The sequence below is a fragment of the Pinus tabuliformis genome, chromosome 1_1 (assembly GCF_031772625.1).
Source record: "Pinus tabuliformis cultivar Carrire ecotype Pingquan chromosome 1_1, CPIR1, whole genome shotgun sequence".
NCBI lineage: Eukaryota > Viridiplantae > Streptophyta > Pinopsida > Pinales > Pinaceae > Pinus > Pinus tabuliformis.
The window spans coordinates 483,554,017-483,563,722 of record NC_142297.1 but is presented as its reverse complement, the minus strand read 5'-3'; positions in this window follow the sequence as shown (position 1 = coordinate 483,563,722).

Genomic DNA, 9,706 nt, shown 5'->3' with positions numbered 1-9,706 from the left:
ACACTAAAAAACCTTAAAATTATATAAAAAAAATTTAAAAAATGATATTTTAATTATGAAATTTACATATTACATCTATTGTATTAAGGAAAATTTAATTCCTCTCTTCTATCTCTAAATCGACTACCTTCTTTTCCTTAGTTCGGTCAAGCAAGCCCATAAACTCTCAAGGTGCGTAGCAAGTAAGCATCGCTATAAAATAAATTAGAGTATTCTAATGAGGTCACAAATTTACTGAGAAAAAGATAGAAATTCTTGTAAAATTTTGACCAAAATCTCTTAAAAATTTTAAGAAATCTAAATCTCTTTACCTCGATAAACAACCCCAAATAATATTTATATTTTCTTGAATGAACCTCCGGTCTTCTCAAAGAGATATTCTTCTGTAATGAAACTCTGGTCTTCATGAAACCCTCTTGAAAAATGAAAAAAAATTGATAAAAAAATTGCTTGTCTTTCCTGCCACGTCCGTGGTCAAGCGCTCCGTTTTAACTAATTCATAGCTATTGGTTTATTCACGTGAAAGGGCGGACCATTGAAGAGTTTTCAAAGGAACCTCATGCGCAGGTTTAAACATTCGAGCAGCTGACGTAACAACGAACGTCATGGAGCTTTGGCTTTAGGAGTAGTCTACCTAGGCAGAGGAATGGGCCGGTTTCCGTCACCGCCCGGAAAAACCTCCGGCTCCGGCCGCCGGAAATTCCTTCGCCCAGCTCCGCCACCCACCGCGAGCTCCGCCCAGCGCCGCCGCGAACTCCGCCCAGTTCAATTTCGTAGATTTCCACATACTAATGAACATGGATGCGTGGCGCAATGGTAGCGCGTCTGACTCCAGCTTACAAGGTTACGTGTTCGATTCACATCAGGTTCGATTTTGTGAGTTCGTTTATTTTTGGTCCAGAGGGAGTAGTCATTACATATGTAATCTCTGTCATTACATATGCCATCATTCTCTGTCTCCCTGTTCACAATGGACTTCTTTCCTGACTCAATCATGAGATTCAGATCTTCAGGCTGATCTGCAGACAATGGACAATTCTTACACACTTGTTCGACCTCGTGACAGTCGTTTTCTGCATGATCCACGAGGACAATCATTAAAGCCGTCCTGTTTAAACGAGCATACTCCCATTGTAGCATGGGTTAATGTTGTCATGTCTCACAAAATCTTCACAGCATGAATATGGCAGTTCTGAGGTATGAAATCTTACCAGTTCTACTTATTTCAGTGCAACTAACAAGATGAGCAGATCGTGTTCAGTTAAAGAAATTACCCTTTCGAGGCTTGTTAAATGTATTCGGAACTAATGTTAATGAAAGATTTAAGCACGGAGATTTTCCTCGAGACTTCATTTGCGGAGATCAAATCACCAACTAAAATAACCAGCTAAAACGGAGCTACAGCAACAAATTATACCCTAGATTATAATTTCAAAACACATGAAAAGGGAGTAGTCTAACATCTGGACCAAAAATAAACGAACTCACAACATCGAACCTGATGCGAATGGAACACGTAACCTCGTACGCTGGAGTCAGAGGCGCTACCATTGCGCCACGCATCCATGTTCAATAGTATGTGGAAGTCTACGAAATTGAACTGGGCGAAGTTCGCGGCGGCGCTGGGCGGAGCTCGCGGCGGGTGGCGGAGCTGGGCGGAGGAATTTCCGGCGGCCGGAGCCGAAGGTTTTTCCGGGCGGTGACGGAAACCGGCCCATTCCTCCGCCTAGGTAGACTACTCCTTTGGCTTTATTGATGTGACAGAGTGGGCCCACGTAGATTTTCAATACTGTTCAATAAAATTTGGTGAAATTTTAAAAATGAGTATGCTTGCGTCATCTCCATGACATTACTCACTGCAAAATGAGAGCATTTTCCAGAGGCCACGCACGACAGAAATGGTCCTTCCCTCGGTTTGAATTTTTTTCCGTTTTAATAGTATCAATAATATCGATTCGACTAAAAGTGGAGTGAATTTCATTAATGATTTTCATTGTAATGTGACTTAGTATTTTGTTTGCTAATGATTATTAAATGAGCGAGAGTGGTATATATTTATAGTGAAATGACTAATTTGTCAAAAGCTAATTTTGGATATGTAAGGCCTTGCCCATTTAATGCTCATTGGCGGCATACTTATTTTCAGTGTTCTATAGGAGTTTGGGTAGGTGAGGAAATGGAATCAGAATGAAAGAACATCATGTTTGTTCACTTTTCGGCTTTTACTCAACAATCTATCATAATCAAGTACCATATAAACCTTAAAAATACTGAAATTAAAAACTATTATTTAAGAAAAAGTTTTAGAGAATCTTTATCAAAAACTCTAACAATTGAAACATAAACAATCACATTAAAATTGAACACTTGGATTCCCCTCCTTAAAAAATCTTAAATTTTACCGTATTCTACCCCTTACCTTCTCCATAGATTATCTTTCCCTTTTTCCTCCTCTTTCCCTCGCGCATAATTCAGAGCAAACACTACCTTTAAGATTAATGTATATGTTATTATCCAAAAAATGTTTCTCTACTAAATTTAATGTATATGTTATTATGCTTCTAGTTTGTTAATTATATATATGTTAAATTATGTTTATGATTTACAGGGCCTCAGTAGGTCGAAGTTGAGGATCAGAGTGCGGCATTTATCCCTATGTGGGATGATGCTATAGCTCATATCACATCAGAGGATGTTATAACCCATCATACATGGATTACATCAGAGGTAGAGAAGATCCCTTCCAATTCACTGAACAATCTTGCATTTCTTTGATGCTTGATAGTATCACTACATTGATTGAGACATGCCAGAGGTCAGTCGCACATAGCCATATATCACACTTTATATAGGGGATCAAGAGTCATGAGGTTAGAGGCCTAGATTCTTGGGAGGTGGTGAAAGAGGCCACCAAGGACATTGATGTTCGTGGGGAGTTGTTTGACATCCCTCTATATCTCCCTACTAGACATAAAGTTTTGATTGCACTGAAATATTTTAGTAATGTTCATGCAACCCCTTTTGTGTATGATAGATTTATTAGAGCTCGGGCTAGTTCCCCCACCATGACTAGGTCTCCATTTATTTTTCCAAGCATTTATATGCAGAGTCTATATCACATATGAGGTCGAATTACACTGATATCGGATCGCATTATTATGGACCCAACATGGGACGTACCTATGAGCACCAAGGGGACTCGTAGGGACCCTAGGCATGTACCACCACCTCTGAGATTCTTGCAACTATTGTCTCGAAGCTTGGTATCACTGACAGAGCTAGAGTTGTCACAACTCGGTGGTGAGACATGGGAGACAATTGCAGAAAGCAGTGAATGTCGTTGGCTAGTGTGCATGTCGCATTGGATGGAGAGATTAGGAAACTGCCACCATTGCCTCATGACCCACTAGTTCCCTTATATGATGATGCATTTCTCACAGGTTTACCCTTTCACTAGCTTTTGACATGTGCGTGTATGTATTGTGATGTCATTCATGAGATTTAGAGGGTGCACTGCCTGCATGACACAAAACAGGTACATATATATACGAAACTTTTAAATCTTAGTTGATCAACCAGGCCATCCTCAACCAGAGCATGTTTCCATGGATTCTCCTCCACCTCCATCTCCACCTTATATGTTCATTAATGTGGAGGAGAGTCACTATGTACAACCACATGGAGCAACAATTGAGGTAAACTTTTTTATTCCTAAGATTTCAATATTTTCTTTTTTTAAGTTACACATATATGTAATTAATTTGTAGACTAATAATAATTTTACCTTGCCATTGTGTACACAGGGCCATATGCAGAGTGTCGTTGATGCCACTGTTATGTGGAGACATCAGTAGGATGTTGGGTTTAGAGGCACCGATGATGTGGGTCCATCGATGCAGGCCCCATTCATCAAACCATAGGCACGGGAGAACTAAACCTAGATTCATGATCAAACTCCCATCCTATCTGACTTGCATTTGGACTCGACTGAGGTTAGTAGATTCATGTATATGTAATAAAAAATGTGGTTAAATATTATTTATTTCCATATTGTTTATTTTTTACAAATAATGATCTAATTAGTTTGAATTTGAATGTGTTATATTGCAATACCAACTTATGGGCACTTACTTTGTGCTGTAGAATTCACATACGAGTTCTGTCGGTACTTAGAGTGTCATAGTTTGTATATTTTCAAGCTCATTTCACAGGGCATATTCACATGTGTGATATAGACTTTGTATATTTGCATACATGGAAAGTTTATGGATGTACATCATGGACATTATTTTAGTTTATTAATGCTTATTATTTCAATTTATGGATGTTCATGTGATAATTGTAATTTGTATATATTTTTATATGGATTGTTGATCGATACATGTATCCACTATTTCAGTGTATGGATTTGTATAATCTTGTTTATGGATGCTCATTAATTTCTTAAGTTTATGGAATATCTGTTAAAATTATTTTGCTAATTTAATACTTTTTCTATATACTATAACTTTTATTAGTAAAATATATGTTTAATTTTGATTTCCACTTTCATATACTAAGAAGACAATTACAATCTTAAGTTATAATTCAAGTCACTTTGATACTTAAAATAAACTAAAATATATCATGTAATAGTTCATGTATATATGTGTGTGTGTGTGTGAAATTTTTTGTGACCCACCCATATACCATTGCATGGAAAATTAAAAAAACACAAATAAGATTGAAATAAGTTTTAATCAGTTTTAATATTAAAAGATGTCATGTAAACAACAAATAGATTTTATTCAACATTATTTATTTTGAGATTATCTACAAGAGCTTAGCCATAACATGATAAATCAATTGTATTGAAATTTAATATATAGGTTAAAAAACAATATATGACAACATTTCTATAATTTTATATAATGTTATCAACTTTCCTAAATTTACATGTAGTTATCCAAGTATTTCAATCAACTTCTTATGCTGGAAATAAGTTTTATTATATTTTTAAAAACTCAAATATGATTGAAATAAGTTATATATTCAATTCTAAAATCCGTGGAGATGTATCCCTAATTGGGGTGAGAGACAATTAATAAATATCCCCAGGATTTGTGTCGTGGATATGTTGGTTGATGAAGGGGAAATATGGTGGCTTACCCATGCCCTCGCATGCTTGGTACTCAAGGATGGGTGGCAGTGCACATGCTACTTGTTAATGGCGATGCCACGCGCCGGTGGCAAATCTTTCTCTAGGTGGTAAGGGCTCGCAACTCTAAGTTTTTACCTATTCTGCACTTGGTTTTTGTAAGTAGTGGTGGTCTAAGGCTCCTGGTTAGCATTGTCTTGTCTAGAAGGAAGGCCTTGCGTGCTAGTATTTCGGGTACCGCGTGTCTCCTCAGTTTAATGTCATCTTCTATCGAGTATGTAATTCTCTTTACTCCTCCTCACCGGTCGTGGTATGCATCTCATTCTCCTATCTCTCGGATCTTAAGAGGTAAGTTTTACAATATGGTATTTGCAAGGCAATGGAATTGATTTCCGAAAATTGGAATTCTTTTGTTGTTTTATCCTCTCCGTTGTCTGCTTTTTATGTGATTGTATTCACTCTCTTTTGCATCCTATTATCTTGCATGGGAATGTATTTTATTTCACTAGTTTGGAGTTATCTTGTTGGTGCATTCTTGTTCATTGGTGCTAGATATTTCATTGATTTTTCGGTTTTGAGAATGGGAAGTAGTCTAAACCTCATGTATTTGATTTATTGCGTATTTTTGTTAGGTTTTGTTGTTACTGGGCTCGAGGAGCCGGTCTATGGTGCCCTCTTCCTTCAGCGGTAGACCCACCTTGGATCACCTTTGTATATGGTCTTTGTTGGGCTCGGGGGGCCGAAACTCAATATTTTATGCTAGGGTTGGCATACTCACTCTAACCTCAAGTTATTTAACAGGCGTGAGCCTAACGAATGCTGCTCTTTTCCTCTACGTTTTATTACAGTGTCAGGTCCTCACGGTTTTTGTAATAGCTCCAACCACAAGTGGGCAGACCACCCCAGGTCCATGGTCCATCCAGTGAGGCTCAAGGATTTTGGAGTTCTTGTTGCTTGGCTAATACTCATTATGGCTCGTCCAACCCTTGGTGTCATTTCTTCTAATAGAGGTGGTTGTGGTTAGGGAAAACAAGTGAGGAATCGAGGGGGCAATAACCCAGCCATGCCAGCGACGAGGTCGTGGTCGTAAATTAGTTGCTCATCTCATCCATGATGTAGCCCATGCCTATCATACAGGTACTCCGGCTCAAGTTCAAGAATTAATTTCAAATTGGGAAGCTAAATTGAACTAGCGAGAATAATTGGAATTAAAAGTGGAAGATTGGTGTGACTTAGTTCCCGACCTGGGACATTCTAGAGGCCGCATTACCCAGTATAAGAAAAAATTTCATCTCTATTAGTTGATGAAAATCATGGTGCCCAAGACCATGATGAATTCTCTAGGTAGCTCTGTTAAATCTGATCCAATTTTCCAGGAAATTCAAAAAGAATTTCAACTCATTCAGTTTCAAATGCAACAACAAAATGTTCGTCTCATCCACATTGAATAACAGATACCGTTTCTTCCTCGGTATGAATTATTGGGTTCTAGTGCAAAGGATCCAACTCCTGTGGAGTCCTCTGATGATTAGAAGTATGCTTTCTTATGGCTTCATTCATTTTGGTTTAATTTTATATGTTGTATATGTCAACTAAGCTTTTATGTTATAGTTATTTAACATGTTGATGGTTTCCAAACATTCATTCCTACAAGGAACTGGTAGATAGAATCAAACTATATTGTTTTTGGATGGCATATAATGTGGTTCAGTGGCCAAAAAAACCTAGTTTCCCAATGGGAAAGTTGAGGCCACAAAACTTCTTCATTATGGTTGTAACCTGCTTTTACTAAAAATGAAGGAATAAAAACGTCCTGCAAAGCTTACAAAAAAAGAAGAAGATGTATAGATGTAAAAGTTAGAAATACAAGTTTTATTCAATTTTTTTTTTGAGATCATATACAAAAGCTTAGTTATAATGCATGTCATCAATAAATTTTTTGTGCTTACATTGAAAGCAATGCACATTGTTAAACTAAATACCTTGGAATTAATGTACACCATATATCTAGTTACATCATTTATCATATATCAGCATCTTCATTTAAATCAATGCATCTAATGCAAGTAATCAAATCGCATGAGAAATCAACATCTACACTAAAATATTTGCATCTAATGCAAACAATCGGATAGGATTATAAATCAACATCTACACTAAAATCAATGCACCTAATGTTGCAAGCAATCAAATAAGATTAGAAATCAACATCTACACTTAAATAAATGCATCTCGTGCTAGCAATAAATTAGATTAGGAATCAACATCTACACTAAAATCAATGCATCTAATGCAAGCTCAATCAAACAAGATTATAAATTAATATCTTTAATGAAATGAATGCATCTAATGCAAGCAGTGAAATAGAATTAGAAATCAACATCTACACAGATATCAGTGCATTTAATTTTCAAGAAATAAAATAGGACTAGAAATCAACATATGTACACTTAAATCAATGCATCTAGTGCAAGCAATTTTCTTCCTTTCCCACCTCACCCCCTCCTCCCCCATATATATCGATATCTCCCTCCATCTCTCTTTCTTTGTCTCTCTATCTCAACCCCTAAAACACGCATGCTCTCTCTCTTCATATATATCTATTTCTCCCTCCCTCTCTCTATCTCTCTCTTTTTCTCTCTCTCCCCCTTCCATTTGTATCTCTATCTCCATCTGTCTCTCCTTCTTCATCTCTCTATATCACCCCACAAACATACACATTGTTTCTCCATATCTATATATATCTCCCTCCCTATCCCTCTCCCTCTCTCTCTCTTCCCCTTCTATCCCCTTGTCTCCCATTTTATCTCTCTTCCCTCCTACTCTCCTTTCTCCCTCTCTCTCCATTTCCTTTGTCACTCCCTCTCTCTCTCCATCTCCTTTGTCACTCCCTCTCTCTCTCTCCATCTCCCTTACCACTCCTCTCTCTCTATGTGTCATTCTCCTTACCTCCCTCTCTCTACCCTTCCAAATCCATCTCTCTCTCTCTCTCTCTCTCTCTCTCTCTCCCTCTCTCCCTCTCAAGTCCCCTCTCTCTTCCTTTCTCTCCCACCTCCCTCTGACTCTCCCCCACGTCACTCGCTCACTCACTCTCTCTCTCTCGAGCTTCGTCCTGCAACTCTGTTGACTATCTCACTCCCTCTCTCATTCTCTCTCCCCCTTTTCTCCATCTCTCCTTCTTTGTCTTTCTATCTCACCCACAAACATTCACACTCTCTCCATCTTTCCCTTGTCACTCTCTCCTCTCTCTCTCCACCTTTCTCTCTCTATATGCCTTGAACTTCTTCCTTCCCTATCTTTTCCTCCAACTCCATCTCTCGAGCTCCCTCTCTTTCTCTTCCACTCTCTCCTCTCCCTGTCTCCATCTTTGTGTCCCCCCTCTCTCTCTTACCCTTCTCTCTCACTTTATATTTCAAAATTTTTAAAATACTTTGATATAATATATATATATATATATATATATATATATATATACATATATTGATGTCATACAACATTTTTTTATATAATACATATTTAAAATGAAAAATTTCAAATGTGTTTTGTACATTCACCTAGGGGAAAATGACAAATTTTCTTGGAAATATTATTTAAAATTTTCCAAAATATTAATGCTCGAGCCACCTCCATCAAAGATAAATAGAGTGCTTCATGTCTTCCAATTGAAGTTTTTTAGGTTTTATTTCTTTAAAGGTAGTTTAGATTATGATTACTTGAGGATTTTAAAAATATTATATACTTTATTATGTTAGATCAAAGATACATAGAGTGCTTCATGTCTTCCAATTGAAGTTGTTTAGGTTTTATTTCTTTAAAGGTAGCTTTAGGTTATGATATATTTATATTGAGTTTATGAAGGCATACATACTCTACCCCCCTCTTTGGGACCTCTGACCACTTAGGAGGAAACACATGCTCTTAACTATTAGGTTCACTCAAATTCTTATATATTATAATATAAGAAATTTCATATTATGTTAAAATTAATAATGCTATATTAATCCAAGATTAATAAATTTAATATTAACATTAAAATATATTAATATTGAATTTTTTATATCAATATAATTTCATCTCTAATTTAATAATAATAATTTTAATATTAATATTAAATTTAATAAGGTTATTACAAGACATGATAACAAAAATTCTAATAAAATTTGGAATTTTAAAATGAGATAAATGCATAATTTTTAGACCATTCCATTTTTTTTTTATAGAGGCGATCCAGCTAAAATCCACAATTTCATCTCCAAAATTTCATGCAACTTTATTTTGTACCTTAGCAGACTTGGGGATAAATTTGTCCTAAAGTGGTGGAGTTGATCAAGTTGGATTCATGAAGGAATCCTCTCTCAAATGGTATATGAGTTTTTTGAATTCATATGATATTTTTCATCTAAATTCTTTTAAACATAATGTTTAAAAAAATTTGAATTGTTTTAAAGATGTTGAATAAAAAATCAATATCATAAAATATAGACAACTAAAAAATTTCAAAAAATACCACTATCTTTGTTTATTTAAATAGTTAAAAAAAACCTTACATGAATGCAGGTGTCTGAATAC